Consider the following 18,322-nt stretch of genomic DNA (forward strand, 5'->3'; position numbering starts at 1 on the left):
AAAGCCCATGATCAGGTGGAATAGCATTTTTTATTTAAAATTATTAGGGTGTGGCTTTGGAAATAGAGTCCTTCAACTTATTTGGCAGCTTCTTTCTACTTCTTCTCTTTTCATGATTGTTAATGGCTCTCCATCCCATTTTTTTAAGCCTTCCAGAGGCATCAGAGAAGGTGACCCCATCTCTCATATACCCTATTTACTATTATGGCAAAAATTTTGCGGAGACAGTTGCAGATGTTTCTTTTTGAAGGGATGGTTTAGGGCTTGAATCCTTCATCCTCAAACTTGGTGTGCTCTCACTAATAGTTTGTTGATGATACTATTCTATTAGGAATCTTTACCATCAAGGAAGCTAGGATGCTAAAGAAATTTTTGAGCCTTTATGGTTAGGCTTTGGGGAAGCTAATTAATTAGAGAAAGATCTCTCTCTTTTTTATTAATATTCCTAAGGAAAGATAGAGCAGGATTGCTAACATTATTGGTTGTGAGACTGGATCTCTTCCTTATACTTATCTAGGTCTCCCCCTATGCTCTGACTTGTTGGATTCCTTTTGGAACTATTTGATTGATAGGTTTAATAAGAAGCTTGTTGGATGGAAAGGATCCTTGCTCAGTTAGGCTGGTAAGATTCAACTTTTGAAATCTTCACTCCAAAATTTGCATGTCTATGCTTTAAGTTTGTTCAAGATTCCTTCAAAGTTTGTAGATATCAATGAGAAAATTCAAAAACCTTTCCTTTGGTTGGGATTTGAGGAGAGAAACCATATTTCGTTGCTTGCTTGGGAGTGTGTTTGAAACCCTAAAATATTGGGGGGACTTGGTATTAGAAGTATCAAGATCTTTAATAAGGCCCTTCTCGCTAAACAGATTTGGAGAATCTTGGAAGAGAAAAGGGAGTCAGACTCTATCTATAAAAGTATCTACATGGTATCTCCTCATTGAAGGAGTTTATTTCTTCCTCTTCTATTCCTTTTATGTCTCAGCTCTGGAATAATGTGCTTAAGGAAAGAAATGTGGCGGCTTTAGGCATAGGGTGGAAGGTTGGTGATGGTAGAAAGATTAAGTTGTGGGAAGATATTTGGCTATTTGATGAACCATTATGATTTACTTCTTCCTTATCCCCTTTTGTGGATGACCGTAAGTCCATTTTTGGATCGTTTGTGGCTGATTATTGAAGAGATCTTCATTGGGTTAATCTTTTAGGGATGAGTAAAGCTCCTCTTTCCATTCAACTTTCTCTCAATTATAGGACTATCAACCCTACTTTTGAGGAACTTTTGATCTAGAATAGAACTTCCTCTAGATGTTTTTCGGTGGCTTTCGATGTCTCTTTTCTCACTTATTCCTCATCACCCCCTCCTTTTTGGATGAGAGCCTGCATGAAAGATCTCATTCCTAAAGTCAATATTTTTTTTGGCTCATTCTTCAAAATAAGGTTCTCACTACGGATAATCTTAGTCGCAGAGGTTTAAATGACCCCCAATAGGTTTTATTTGTGTATGCAGGCTAAAGAATTTGTCTCTCATGTCTTCCTCCATTGTTCATATACTTCTGAAATCTAGAGCAGAATCTTACAAAAATAGAACCTTGGCTAGGTTTTCCCCAACTCAGCCCAAGACATCTTCCTTCAATGGGTTTGTCCTTCTTCCCATCATGTCATTAAAGTTATTTGGTCTTTTATCTTTACTCACCTCTCATAGGGGGTTTGGAAGGAGAGAAATAGAAGAATCTTTACGGACTCTGCCCTTCCTCTTGAGGTAGTTTCTAGGAAAATTTGTAGGGATATTGGAGAGAATATTAATATTTTGGGTGGAACTTTGAGAATAATGCCTAGTGTCCCTTGCATGGATGATGATCCTTCAGTCTCTAGGGAGTGGCAATTAAAATTTTATTTACCTAAACCAATGGGTCATATCAAGAAGACTAGAGAGGGTCTAGTTTGGCAGTTTCCTCCTAGAGGATCGGTAAAGATTAGCTTTGATGGGGAAAATAAGGGTAACGTGGGGCCGGCTAGGTGTGGGGGAGTGATTAGAGATGAGAATGGAAGATGTCTTGCATTGTTAGCACTCCCCATGGGTAGCCAAACCATCCACCTAGCGAAAGCCATGGGCGCCTACCAAATGCTAGAAATTGCAAGGCATCTTAATTGCAAAATGGTATGGATTGAAGGTGATTCTGACAACATTATAAAATGTCTTAAAGAGGAGTATAAATATTAATATACTATTGAAAATATTATAAAGTCCTCAATTGAGATAATTCAATCCTTTGAAAGATGCTTAATTTCTCATGCCTATAGGGAAATCAACACTGTGGTTGATTGTCTTGCTAATTTGGGGGTGAAATCTAAATCAAAATACATTTGGTATGAGGAGCACACCCTAGCAGGATAAATTAAAGCCCTTTTATCATATGGTCAAACACATGGTAATATTAGCAATTTGCCCATTTCTTTTGATAATGCAAATCATTGATTATGTGATCATTAATGCAAATGATAATTATCAGAAATCCCTGGATATCAGTATCTTCATATTGATTTCACAAGCTTTCTAGGTTATTCTTGGATTTATTGGGTTTGTCAGCTCTTCTAAGTGTGGTTTGGTTTTCTACCCTTTTTGGGCTTATCTTTCTCTATTCTACAAGATGGGAGGGAATAGATGAAGAGTGGAACCTACAAACTGTGAGGAGTAGAAAAAAAATGCAACCATTTGGTATTGGTTGCAACAAGGTGGGGTTATGCCTTTCCTAGAGAGGCTCAATGAAAATGACCAAAGAGTGACTAATATTTTTGTGAAGGAATGGAAGAATGGGAAGGTTGATATTTTTGGCAAGGTGTTTGTGGTGAATGAGAGCCTCGTTGTTGAGGTCACCAACCTTTGTATGAAAGGAATTAAATTTTACAGGGATAGGAAGCTATCTGATGTTGTTGTTAAGAAATTCCCTAAGATGGCGAAGGAAAAGGAAAATTTAGTTAATATTAACAAGTCCAACTTTGAACCAACCCAAATTAAGTCCATTTGGAGGGAACTTCTATGGAGTTCTTCACTTAGGATGACATGTTTATAAAAATTTATGGTTACCACTTCATCCTGCTAAATCACTTCAGGCACAAGGTGAATATTTATTTCCCCTTTTACTTTCTTTCTTCTCTGAATTCTAGAATTAATGAACATATAGAGAACCCCCACATTAATCTGGTCATGCATCAAGTTTTAATTTTTTTGATCTACGAGCATTGTGAGGCTAGGGATTTTGACAACCCTAATAAGGCTCCTTCGATCTCTGATTATGATGGGGAGGGAATTGGTAGATCTGAGAAAGGGGGATGGGAAACTAAGGATGATGATGAAGAGGCCACTCCCCCCTCCCAATAAACCTAAAAGGGAATAGAAGCATTTGTGTGTTGGGACTAGCAAGGGAAAGGGTTCTCCTTTGGCGGGGGGAGATATGTATGTGAACAATACCAAGGGGAAAGGTAAACACTTTTCTTTTGTGATTTCCTATAGCTCCCTTGCGAATGATGATCCTATCTCCCCTTCTGACTCTAAGGAATCTCTTTCTCCTCATGATAAGGAGGGGAATTCTTAGGAGTCTGTGGATTTGAGTTTTCAGGAATTTCAGCCCAAGCAAGAGATAGCTATTAGGGTTTTGGAGATTGCCAAAAATAGCTCTATTTATCTCTTCTAAATCTTTAGATGGGCTTTTCATGAGATTAATCCTCAAACTAAAACAAAGAGATCTTTCCTCAAAATTTGAAGACTTGCAGGTCAAGGGGGATGTGGGGGAGAAGCTGCAAGCTACTGCTAAGCCTATGAAATCTAGTGGAGTGAAGGAGAAACATCATGGGACCTCTATTTGCGCCCTTTGGAATGAAGATGAAAAGAAAATGATGGTGGACTATTTAACCAAGAATGTGGAGGTCATTGAGAAAATGAAAGATTGTTTTAACAACCCTGCAGAAAATCATGGAAGACAGTCATAAAATTGTCAAGTCTACAGCAGATAATATAAGAATTGTGGTGGCTAAGCTAGAAAAGTTTCACAAGGATAGGGTATTTCTTGAGCTAGACCAAGATAAGGACTTGGGAATAGAGGCCACTTCAGGACCAAGCAAGATAACTAGGGATATCACAAAGAAGAGGTCTTCTAATCTCCCCCAGGATATCCTCGACTTGAAAGATATGACCTAGAAGATTGATTGGCTTGAAGCTAAAGTTACTAAAACCTTAAAGAACTTGGGTTAGTGTTGTCCCTTTTGTTGGTGTTGCTTGGCTTCTTTGTGGTCTTTTTGCTATTTTTAGGCAGTGTTTTGTTGTTTGTCTTTTTTTCATGTTTGTCCTATTGTTTCTTTTGTCTGCTCTATTTTGAGGGGCTTAACTAAAATATCATATGTAAATTTTGCATATAAGGTTCCAAGTCCCTTCAAAACCTATTTTTTCCATAATAAAATACAATTACTTACATGTGTGTAACTACGTATAAATACTTGGAGTTCATCTCCTAGTTTTATTTATGATACCTCCACTAGTGCACGTGTATGATTGATATTCAATCCTATTGGGTTATTTGAATATTTTGTAAAGCTCCTCCATTCAATTATTCCCTCGTCAAGATCAAGATCATGTATTATTAAGGTTCATTAACCAACAATAAGTCCAACAAAACTTAAAATTTTGCTAACTTTACTTGTTCTATGACATCATTTGCTATTAGTTTTCAAGCCTTAAAAAAAAAAACCATGTATTTGGTTGAGTGCCATTTTCACCCATGGTTGTCTGGTGCTTTCATGTTCATTATGTTAGGACAACTGTTTGGCTAAGGGTTCTAGATCCATTCAAAATTTGTTTGTAAAGGGTTTCGAGTCCCTTCAAAACCCTATTTTGCCTTAATAAAAAATATCCAATTCTTAAATAAAATAAAATTCAAGATCATAAATTTAACCACATATCAATGTCTAGTTTAGGACCCAAATAATATCCAATAAGTCTAAAGTTAGCTATTTCTATTCACCATTCCATTGATTCTAAAGAAAATTATTTAATTCCATTATTTATTTTCATTGTACATGCCCATTCATTAACAATAAATCCTCAAGTTCTCCAATATGCAATAAAAGGGAAAAGAAAGGATAAACAAGGCAAGACATGCATTTTAATACTAAACAAGACTCCTTAAGGAAATGTAATTGTTGACAAATGCACACTCCAATGAGAAATTGTAGGTGATTGAAGGTATTGTCATTGATGGAAATCTTACAATCATATGATACTGGCAGGCACCGGCACCGACTGACTCTACACCGCCATACGTTCACCGGCACCGAAAAGATTGATTATCGACACCCCAGCTGACAGGATTTTATTTATTGCAAAATGTAATTAATTGTAATATACTTTGGAAATCCGACAAGAAATATTGTAATAAGGCTCATATATAAGTATGAGATCTTAGAGAACATTTGTATGTAGGATATATGATGGATATTATGTGCGAACATTAAGGCAGAGTTTTGGAATAAGGTTTTGGAAGTTGCAGAGCTTAAACCGATATTGGATCTGGCATAGCAGATGCCCTTTTGTAGCAGTACATGACATTGGATTTTCATAATCCAGTTTTATAAGTCAATGAGACTTCTCTTTTGTATTTAAGCAGTGAGCTTTAGGCAGTTGGCCTTCCTACATGTGCAGGCCCCTATTGTAACAGTAATATTCACTTATTGGCCAGTAAGCGAATATTGTGGGTCACAAATCCCACCGAGGTTTTTCCCACGCCAAGTTTCCTCATTAAAAATACTATGTTATGGTGTGTATTTCATGTTGTGGTTGTTGTTATTATTTACTACATTAATTTTGGTTTACCGGTACACAATTTTGGAATGCTTTTCATTTAATAAGTTAATAAAATCAATAAATCGGTTAGATATTGATTCACCCCCCCTCTCAGCATCTTTGGGAATCCTAACAACTGGTATCAGAGCCTGGTCCTCTATTTTCAAAAGCCTAACAACTTGAGGAAGATTCTGACACTGATACAAATGGATAATCTGAGAAAACAACTAGAAACATCTCTTGCAGATTATGATGCAGAAAAAGTGAAGAATATCAAACTTGAAGATGATCTAAAGGCTGCATAGGAAATCATTCAAGGACTTCAGAAAAATATCACTATTCCTAGGAACAAAATAAGAGAACTTTCTGAGAAGATGCAGAGTGATGATGATGAGAAAGAAACTCTTAATGACCTTGTGAACAAACTGAGACAAGAAAATAGTACAATGAAGAATGAGATGCAAGATATGACCATGAGATTTTGTAAAGACATTGAAGATAGAAAGAAGAATGAAGATGATCTGGCTAGAAGAATCAATGATGCTGCAAATGAAAATATAAGACTTAGTCATGAGAATTATATGTTAAAAATAGATATGATACACTTGGAACATTATAAAGCTGAACTCATGAGACAGAAGGATTTCTTGGAAAATGAATTGGCTACTACAAATCAACACATGCAGAAATTCAAGAAACATTCAGAAGAACTTGATGATATGCTAAAGAATCAGAAACCTAATGGACATACAAATGGCCTTGGCTTTGAAGTTGGTGAGAGCTCCGGTACTACAAACAAACATGATCATAGAAAACCGGTAACACAACCTAATGCTTATAAATTCAATGGAAAATGCTTTAATTGTAACAAGTACAGTCATAGAGAAAATCAGTGTAGATCTAGAAACTATCAAAATAATAATGCAACCACTGGTCAATGCTCCAAATACAACAAAGTTGGTCATAATTTAGAAAACTGTTGAATGAATGTAAGATGTTATATTTGTGGAAGATTTGGACACTTATCTAATCAATGCAGAATACATACCGGCATAGGATATGGGAAAGCTATTCAGAAAAACAATGTGACTTGTTATGCTTGTAACAAGATTGGACATATTGCAAAATTTTGTAGAAGTAAGACATCACCGGCAAATAACAAAGGACCCAGTTTGAAAGGTAAAGAGAAGGTTGAAGAGGTAAAGCAAGAATTTTCAAAACAATGGATTAAAAAGTCTAACATGAATGTTAGTGAAGCTATTCCTTCACTAGTAGAATAGAGTATCACTCCACCAATAGGAGATTCTTCATCTAACTGAAAACTAATCCTTTGGGGGTATAGCAACAAATTGAAAAACATGCTAGTTTACCCTCGGTTGATGGTGAGAAGTTGAATTACTTCTTTACCAGTAGATGAGTTAAGTTTTGACTTAATCAGCAGGCATTAAATGTGGCAGTTGTAAGAAATAACATTACAAAGTAAGTGTTTTGGCTCATTTTCATTCACCGAGCATTCAAATCTCCTGAGAGCACAAAGTTCTCGAGCAAAGGCATCCATAGAAAAAAGTGAAGCAAATCATCCAAGCAAATCATCCTCAAGGCATATTAAGGTATTTATAACTATGGCTTCTTCTTCTGCACCTGAATTCATTACAAACCCTACAGTGATTAAAGTTATTAAGTGCCCTAGACCCATGTTCAAACTTATTCCCTAAATTGCAAAGAAAGATGATACCCTAGAAGCATTCTCAAAAATACCTAAGGGAGTAGTTTATGTAGAAGATCCTAGAATGTATAGAATTGTTATTTGTGATGAAAAAGGAAATGTTAAACTAGAACACAAGATAGTGGAAACCCTAGGCTTTGTGGACATTCTTAGTATCCCTGATTTTCATAAGGATGTGATAAGGATAGTCTTGAGCAGCGTTCATCGAGAGTTCTTTTGGTTGGATTTTATCCATAAAATTACTAAAGAGGCAGTTAGGGCAGTGATAGGCTTACCTTCCATTGGTAGTAGGCCTAATAAAACTAAAAAGGTTCCAAATGACACAATAATGACCCTAACCAGCACAACTTTTGATAAAAGATCCCTGAGGGTCAATGATGTGAAGGACATCAATGTTAGATTTGTTAGTATGATTCTTGGTTATAAGGCTACACATGCAAACTGACTAAACTTTGTTTCCATCTTATATATTAAAAGTGCATATGACATGGTGAATAACAATGCTATGATTGATGTATGTGAGTGGCTAAAAGATGAACTAATAGACAACTTGAAGAAAATCAAAGGTGATAAGAAAGGAACTTTCAGATTTGGCAACCTGCTTGTATGTTTAATGTTGTACATTACCAAGCAAGTTCCTGATATTGGTAGGAAAGACTTTGGCTGTGATATCCCAATAGGAAAACAACTTCTTGATATATTGAACAACATGGGAGATGATAGAGAGAAAAATATAAATGAACATTTTCAAATCTTGAAAGCAAAGATGAATACAAGAATAAGGCTATCTCAAGCAATTGTTGATAAGTATCAAAAGGAGATATGCTTTGTGATCAAGAAAGATGAAATTTGGATGGAGGCAGTCATCCCTAGGATTGTTTGGGTTACAGAGATGGGATATGAGGTAGATGACAACATAGTTGAAACTTATGCAAAATCCCTCTTAGAAGCCCCTAAGGAACCAACAGAAAAAGTATTTGGCAATGCTGAAACAATTGAAAGTAGCATTCAATCTTAGAAAAGAGTTAAGAAAATTGAGCAGATAGTTAGGAGAGGTTCAAGGGAGGAGGCAAAATCAATAAAAGAAGTTGTATTAAACAAAACTGGTATTAAGGAGAGTGAATTGGAAGGACTACAACCGGAAGCACATCTTTCACTGATTGCTACTTCCTTTGATAGTGAAATACCAACATAATTTAAAAGGATAGTCAAAAAAAGAAAACCCTCATCGGTACCCTCACCTACACCCAGAAGGACAAGACAAAAGAAACAAGCAGTTAAGCCTCCAGCTAAGAAATTGACACCAAAGAAAAGAAAAGAAATATAGGTTATTCCACCTTTGGACAAACTTCTAGATGAGATAACCAAAGATGGGAAAATGACTAACATCAACAAGTTATATAATAGACTATCAGATGATGAAAAAGAAAGTATAGAAAATAGTGTTATTTTACATCTCGATATTTAGAAGAAATTTGTGATGGAAGTGGTTCATGATATACCAAATGATTTGCATAGAAGATTAGAAGCTAGAAGGGTAGCTATTGTGGAATTAGATAAAAAGATAAAAATAGAGAAACTACTTGCAGTTCACCCAGTGAACTCCATTCAAGAGATAGATGAATTAATCAATGAGGCTAACACTAATGGCAAGCAGAGTAAATGAAATAACAGAAGAGACTGCATATCAGTGGGATATATTTTTTGTTGAAAAAGAAAAACAAGAAGAGCTTAAGAGACCAAAGACCTTTAAAGTCTATCAAAAAGAAAAGGACAAGGATAAGAGGAAAGGTAAGGTAGGTGGACCTCCAAGAATAAAGGTGATAGATAACTTACCCCCACCTCCTTGTGATACTCCATTGGTACAAACTACTAACACACAACCGGCAACAAAGAGTATGGAAACACCACATGAGGATACGAATCCTGATTCTAAGGTGCTATACACAATGAAAATTGACACATAGGAGGTCAATATTGTGGTGGATAAGGAAACAACTGACAAAAGAGATGTGGCATCTGAGCCACCAGCAGAAAATATTAGAGTTGAAAACATTGGAATTGGGGAACAACAACAAACTGAAGGAACAAATGAACCCCTAGACACTAGAAAGGCAGAGACCATAGATGTCCATACTGATGTATCTACTGAGCCACCGAAAACTACTGAAATTGAAAAACCTACTGAGTCACTGGCAGTAGACAACACAAAGGTAAACAAAGAAAAACCGACAGTGGACACTACAGTGAAATCTTCAGAGGCACAAACAGAGACACCATTAGGAGAGAAAACTGAGAAACTGGCAGAGCAACGAGCTACTTCATAGACAGTACCACTAGCTTCATCTGACAAGCCCAAGCCTTTGGTAGTGGAAATGCAGACATAAACAAATCCTCCAGAAAAAGAGGAAAGCAAAGCTATCACAACCACCGGTGGTTTACAGCTTGTAAAGATAGTTGGATGCTCATCCGGAACATCTATGACAGATTTTAGACCTACAAATGTAATAGAGGTACTATTAGATTCAATAAAGAAAATAACAGAGTGTAATGCACTAGCTTATAAGGCTATAGATGACACTTTACCATTTTTGAAGATGATAGCTCCAAAGTGTCTCCAAAGTGTAACATAGAAAATAAAGATTCTTTGAGCCAATTAGACACATTGTCTAAGTATATAACCAGCAACCTAATAACACTAGATCAGATAAATGAAGGCACCTTCAGAGAGAAGATGAATAAGGAGAAGGAAAAATTCTTTGAGGAGACAGTAAAGAATAATAAGGAACATATGGAAACCTTTTTTCTGGTATTAGGAAAAGCAATTTTGGACTTCAAGAAATTGTATAGAGATGCATGTAAAATAGACATTTTGACAAAAGACATAGATAAAGATATCGGCATAGCCCAGAAGGAAATAAATGATATTGCTAACAACTTGATAGGTTCATCAGACTCAATATCAGTTATTGAACAAGAAATTGTAGGATTTGAAGAGAAAATAGAAAAGCTTGAGAAAGATAAGGAAAGGATAAAGTTTAAGGCAAAAGAACTTAAATGCAGACTAAGTCCTAAACTTGATATCCTAATCTCTTTGATAAAAGAGATTTCTGAGGCTCTTGTTCTAGAACTTAAGACACCAAAAGAGAAAATGCACTTTATCACTGGTACAATTCAGAGAGCTAAAGTAGCACTGAAAGATAGTGAGAGATTTTACAATAGTCTGAATGTTGCCTTGACAAAAATTTATCAGATTATAATAAACAGATTACAAGGAACTAGGTAGGAACCACACTTAATTGACATTGAATGACAACCTTTGTCATTGATGCCAAAGGGGGAGTAGTGGAGATGAGAAAAATGATCAGCAAAAGACATCATCAGCTCAGGGGGAGCACGCAGAGCACATAGTTTTGACAGTTTTGGTAAAAATTTTTTGGACAACACTTTTTTTGATTTTTCTCATGAGTGTTGCCATCAATGCCAAAGGGGGAGATTGTTGGAAAATTCACACTCCAATTAGAAATTATAGGTGATTGAAGGCATTGTCATTTATGGAAACCTTACAATCATATGATACCAGTAGGGACCAACATCGACAAACTCTACATCGGCATATGTTCACCAACACCAAAAACATTGATTACCGACACCTTGGCCGATGGGATTTTATTTATTGCAAAATGTAATTAATTATAATATCTTTTTGAAATTCGACAAGGCATATTGTAATAAGGCTCATATATAAGTATGAGATCTTAGAGAACATTTGTATGTAGGATATATGATGGATATTATGTGCGAACATTAAGGCAGAGTTTTGGAATAAGGTTTTGGAAGTTGCAGAGCTTAAACCGGTAATGGATCTGGCATAGCAGATGCCCTTTTGTAGCAGTACATGACATTGAATTTTCATAATCCACTTTTGTAAGTCAATGAGACTTCTCTTTTGTATTTTAGCAGTGAGCTTTAGGCAGTTGGCCTTCCTGCATGTGCAGGCCCCTATAGTAACAGTAATATTCACTTATTGGCTAGTAAGCGAATATTATGGGTCACAAATCCCATCGAGGTTTTTCCCACACTGGGTTTCCTCATTAAAAATACTGTGTTATGGTGTGTCTTTCATGTTGTGGTTGTTGTTCTTATTTACTACATTAATTTTGGTTTACCGGTACACAGTTTTGGAATGCTTTTCATTTAATAAGTTAAGAAAATTAATAAACCGGTTAGATACCGATTCGCCCCCCCCCCTCCCCTCTCAGTATCTTTGGGAATCCTAATAGTAATAGTCATACATAAGGGTGGGTCTAATAATAATTATCCTTATTTATTCATGAGATTTACTTTTAGAAACTATTCTTATAATTAGATTTCTCATACACATAATACAATAATAAATAAATAAATAAATATTGATCAATCTAACATTTATTTACCACCTTCTCAACTAATCCTTCCTCAAGCTCCTAGACCTTCAATCAAACAACCTAGTGACTATGATCTTATTGAACAATGCACTAGTGTGTAAGCCTAAGACCTTCTCCACTTGGTGGCCAAATCCTTAGGCTATAAGATTTCCTTTTTTGTTGTTATAATATTTTATCTCACTTCATGTTCTAATGTTTTAATTATTTGACATTTCCAATTCATAATAGTAGTATAGTGTAATTTAGCTTCTTTCCAATATTGTCTTTCCTAGCTCACTAGAGTGCTAGCTTAGTGAGGTAGCTAAGGGATTGTTCCTCGAGAACTCATCATCTTATGTGTAGAAAATATTCTCCTCTTCAGTATCCACTTCCAAATGTGATTGAAGTCTCATGTAGTTCTCCTTATAATAATATCTTAAGGAGCATACACACGGGTTCTCATATCCAAGATTCATAACCATTCAATTAATATTATTCATTTGAGTGCAATAGAAATAAAACCATAGAGGGTTTAAGACAAAACAATATAACAAACCACCATTTATTGATACTTATTATGGGGCCATAGTGGAGAAAGTTTTTTATTATCTTTTACATAATTCTTCTCGAGTATGTTTATCACTATAGAAGGATTCAAAAAGGATAACTTACTAATTGATAACATGCTCAAGGGTTAATGACTCTATCTAGGTTGTATAAAAGTAAAAAAAATGCAACGGGTTAGAAAATAGACTTTATTTCCAAAGAAGTGAGGCAAAATAGAAGCAAATAAAGTATTTTTCAATTATTATAATATTTTCAAGAATTGATTATAAATTAATTAGGTATTGAAAAGATATATATTCTCTTATTTGTAAGAGGATGGAGTTATAGGATTGAAAACATTTAGTTTCTTTCACATTATACAACAATGAGATTTTATGGAGCTCTTCAATGTGGATTAAATAAAAGTGAAGATGGTTGGTCTATGAGGTAGTGTGTTAGCTTCTATACTATATTTTCTTCATATATTGAATTTACAATCTTTATTTTGATTATGTTCTATCATATGTGTTTACTTTATGCAACTTGGTTGGTAGAAGAGGTTCCCTTTTTAATCTATGAGACATGAAACCCTATGTCAATCCATTTTTTGTCAAATTGTATTCCATTTGCAAAATCCTACTTGCACTTTTTTTTACTTTGATAATATTTTATAGGGAATTAATATGTGTGTATTCCTCTTCTTTTCTACATTTTTTAGTCATTTTCCCATTTCAGTTTTATTTTGTGTGTCTTTCCTACTATTTGGTCAAAAGAAAACCATTAAAACCCCATATTTTATCAAATGGATATGCCCATCTCAAACCCAGGGGAATATCATTGATCCAATTATGATCTCTCCAACTTTTGGAATGTTTGTCATTTCCTATTAGATAAGTCTAAAGTCATTTGTAGATAAATATAATAGAAAAAAATATGGTTACAAACTCTCTTTAAATATTAAAGTTAAGTGAATATATGTAGCTTTGATCCCATTTGGAAGTAGGTATGCAGACAGTCCTTGGGTAAAGGCTACCCTTGGACCAAAGTTAGTAGAGAAGGGTTTATAGAATAGCTTATGTAGTGTCATAAATTATAATCAATCCAATTTACACCACATGTTTGTGCTCCCACTTTAGTGTGTCCTATCCCCATCCCCTCTCTAGGTTAGACTTGACCCTATTCTCCAACTTTGATGTCATTAATACCCTTTGGTGGGTCCTATCATGGGATACCCTCCCACCTGACTATTTATTTTGGTTCCATTTGTAGAAGGACTAGGGTGTGGGATGTCTTGGTCTAGACCAACATGCCCCAAAATGTCTTGGTACCTTCAAATGGGTCCCAATTTGAAATGAGGTAGGTGTTATATCTCCCCAATAGCATTTGATTCCTAGGGCTACACATGACCATAAGAGGTTAGCCTGGTCGGTAAATTACCTAAGGAACCCTATATACAGACATAATATGTATTTACTTTAGATCTAAGACTACATCCCTAATATTCAAGCATCTGTAGAGTATTCATCTTCAAGCATATTTAGATATTCAAGGTTGGATATTCATCATTCAAGCATTGTGGAGAAAAGTTATATCAATCTTCATGCAAGAATGTGTGTGTGATTAGGGTTTTTCATGTCCATGTGCTTATCATGCCATTACATTCAACATTTATAATTAAATTCAAATAGCATTGTATCATCATCAACGATTGCAGATATGAGGTATATCTCCCTAACATTTATTTTAGTATTTGCATCATTTCATTCAAGGTTAAATCCTAAACTGAGGTTTGACTTAGGAAAACCCCTATCCCCAACATCTTTCTCTCTCTTTCTATGTGCAGAAAATAGGTGCAGGATTTGTACTCAAGAATTCCAATAGAGTCAATAGTGATGAACAGGTTAGCTTTTGACGGAGAAAATTTTGGGGGACCAAGGTAGATCTATGCTACCTAGTCTCGATAAATCAGGCCAAACTTTTGGGATCAGGTTCTAAACATCTTATTTTTCCCAAAACTCAATTGGTGGCTTCGTGGGACATTTGTAGCTTACCATTTCTATAAATTTACTTTAATTATCCTTTATTTTGCCCTAATTTCACAATTATAAAAATCCAATATCAATTTAGAAAGGAGGCAAACCCTAACCAGTGAATCTAATTATAATTTTAGATCTTACCTTATTTAGATTAAGGTTGGATCTATTAGGTTCACCCCTCTTTCAATGTATTGTTAATTTGGTTATTTAGTGGTTTTATTATCTTAATTTGGCAAAACCCTAATTCCAAATTACACCATTACAACTTCAAATTTGGGATTCTTCCTAAGCATGATTCTTCCTCCCTCTTTGTTGGGCTTCATCTAGAATTTGCAATGTGTATCAAATGATTGGAAACTCTTCCTTTCAATTAATATGACCCTTTTATAGGTCTAAGATAATAAAAAAGTGGTCCACCATCATCAAGCTTATCTACTAAAGGGTTTTGAGGTGTTTATATTTCCAAATTCTACTTCAGTTTTGAGTAAACTTATAGTCTCTATCATCATGGTTTCTCTTGGTTTTAATGTGTGAGAATGCCTCTAAACTCAAGTAAAATAGTTGAAGTTTGTGTTCTAAACACGATGGCCTTTTCATCGATCAATGATAAGTACAGGGGGTAATTGATGATATGATGAATCAATAAGGATCCAAACAACTACTGAGAAGGGGGGCGGGGGTGAATGTTGGAATTTTGGTGCATTTTGCATGACTGGTGAATGATATGGTTGTCATTGTTGGCAACATCATCTCCCAAGTCCTCACAATCTATCGATAGTAAGTAGAATGGTATAGTGAGGTTAACCAGCTAAGCAATAAGTAAACAGGGTAATCAGGGAGTAGACCAACACACAGGAGGTCAACTGGCAAGTAGTGAGTAGGTTGGCATTGAAGAGGAAAATCAGCTAAGTAGAAAATAGATTGATATATAGGGGGTAATCAGTTAGGTAGATTTTGATCGGTACACAGGTTGAGTTTGTAACTCAGGTGGGGTCTGTAACCAATAGACTAGTATCATTCAGTTAACATTCAGTTAAACCGGCAGTATTCCCCAGTCAACCAATGGACTTATCAGCATGATCGACTGTCTTGATAGAGATTCTTGTAGTGATTTCAAGAGAGTGATTTAAGGCATGGTAACAGATTTTTGAATAGGATGTTTTTTTTTGGAGGGAAAGTTGGTGAAAGATTGCAAGGGTAATAAGTTCACATAATTTATTTTTGAAAGAGTTGTTGTTTATAAGGATAGTAAGGTGAGAAAGTGTGACTACAGGGGGAGAAAATCATAGTACATAGTTGAAGGCGAGAGGACCAACATAAGTACAAAGTAGAAGTATAGTGAACCAGTAGAGTGCAGAACTGAATGTGTAAGCAGGAAACTGGTGGTGTGTAGAAAAGATACAACCGGTGCAGATAGAGTTTGTTTTATAGTGTGATCTGATTAAGCTATTAGTAACTACTCTAGCAAATCATCCTTTTGTTTCTTTTTAACCATTGCAACCAAAATCCCTTATTAGGGTGGACTCTAACAGGTCACATTGTAAAAATCCCGTAATAGGGTGTCATCTTAATTGATGATCTTAAGACCTTTAACAAGGCTGCCTCTAACATGTAAAGGCACTGACAGGCCTTAGACAAAATCCCTTACCTAGGTGACACCTAAAAGTGTCTTTGTAATCTCCTAATAGAGATTGCCTCTTACCAGGCGTACTCTAGAAGAGTACAAATTTTGTGAGTTCCTACTCACACCATGGTTTTCTCCCATTTGGGTTTCCATGAGATAAATCTTGGTGTCCTTGTGTATCTTTGCATGCATGCATAATCTTCTACAGTAAATGTTTATATTGATGAATGATAAGTTAGTACAAATTTGAGTTAAATGTTTTAATTGGTTAAAACTGGTAAAGTGTTGATTCACCCCTCCTCTCTCAACACCGGTTGGGACTAACAATTGGTATCAGAGCCATATTCCTCTGAAGTGAAGCTTGATAGATTGAGGATAAAGATCATGGAAGAATACTGATATTAAAATCAGATTGAGAAGAAAATGAAATCATTGCTCAGCTAAAAGAGAGACTAAGAAAATCTCTTGCTAGAAGGAAGGAATTAGCTCAATAGCTAAATGAGAGCCAGGACACCATAGATCAACACTCTGAATAGAATGGATGAAGAAGTTGAAGAAGTAGTCTCATAACTCATGGAAAAGAATAAGAAGCTGACCTAAGAAGTTACACATCTCAAAAGAGAACATGAAGGTCAGTCCTTGAGAATGATTGAGATACTCAGAGCCAGTAGAAGTGTTGATGAAAGAAAGAGGGAGGCAGAAGATCTATCAAAAGATGAAAGAGCCAAGAGGCTTACTGAAGATGCCTTGAGAGAAAATGATGCAATCATGATTGAAAAAGATGAAAAAACTGAATTCTCACTCAGGATAATGAGTATATACATAAGCATCTGCATGACAGCATAGAAGAAAAGGAGAAGATGATGAAAGAGATTGAACAACTCAAGAGTGAGTTGAAAACTGAAAAATGACAGAAATGATAAGTTGAGGAAATTCAATGAAATCTCTGAGAAGGTAGATAACACTAATACATTTGGACTAGATTTCTGACTGAGGTTTCCGATGGAGAAGGTATATTGTGACCAAATTTAATTTTTTTTGAAAAAATGCTCGAATTCGACATAATTCCGATGGCAATTTGCCATTTGTTTTCAACAAAGAAGGCATTAGCAATGAAAATTTTCTTTTTTTCAAAAAAGTGCTCGAGTTCATCGTAATTCCGACAACAATGGCCATTACTTAAAAAAAAAAAAGAGGGCAATTCATTTATGCATTGCAATCCTGCGTAGGCATCTGTGGTAACTTCAACCGCCAACAACATCAAACCCGTGTCGAAGGAATTTGTACATTGCTTGTAATCCCATGCAGGAGGTAGATTCTTCACCTTAATTTCATGTTGCAAAAAATATACCATTCAATAGATTCTACAACTTTTTCTTGCTTTTATACATGCTAGCTATGCCTACATTCTTGTTGGATATTGACCGATTGTGGAAGCAACTCTTGGAGTATGAGAGATTCCTTTTTTATGCAAAATATGTTAGGAAATGAGACATGTGGTAGTCTATTGCCCTAGTTTTTAATGCAAATTGGTCAATCTCGTATTCATATTGATTATCCAATCTCAGGCTGGATGGCTCCTAGTCAAAGGTGTGGTTCCCTGAATGCGTAATACTCTGTAGGAATCCACTCCTCGTAAAACCATATAACTATGATTAAGGAGTGAGCGTTCAATTTTGTCATAGCAATCCCTTCCTCCCGTATACATGTTGATTGTTCACTATTGTATGAGCTAATATAGAGGGCGGTGTCTACCTATGGCTACTCAATCAATGTAGATCAAACCAATGCACAAGAAAACAATGGGAATGAATATTATTCAAGTGATTTGTAACCTTCATTTAGTGTTGTTCGGGCAATCCTTTCTTTCTCTTGTCAGCCAGCCTAACACACCTGACCTGGAAGCCCTAGGGAGATACAATTGTGTTTGGTTCAACACAATCCTAACCTAGAAGGGGTGGACTGAAAATCTCCAACCACACAACTTATCACTTTGTAATTAACATACAGTATAAAACTAGTCTATATGATCTCCGAACCATTTTCTTATTGTCTCGAGTTACCCTAGTTTAGGGTATTGGCAGTTTTTACTAAATCTTCTCTATTTAGAGTATTGGAAAATATCTCTCCTTTTGTATAGTTTTAGGTGGCAT

Source organism: Cryptomeria japonica, chromosome 1 (genome assembly GCF_030272615.1).
Source record: "Cryptomeria japonica chromosome 1, Sugi_1.0, whole genome shotgun sequence".
In the NCBI taxonomy this organism is placed as follows: Eukaryota; Viridiplantae; Streptophyta; class Pinopsida; order Cupressales; family Cupressaceae; genus Cryptomeria; species Cryptomeria japonica.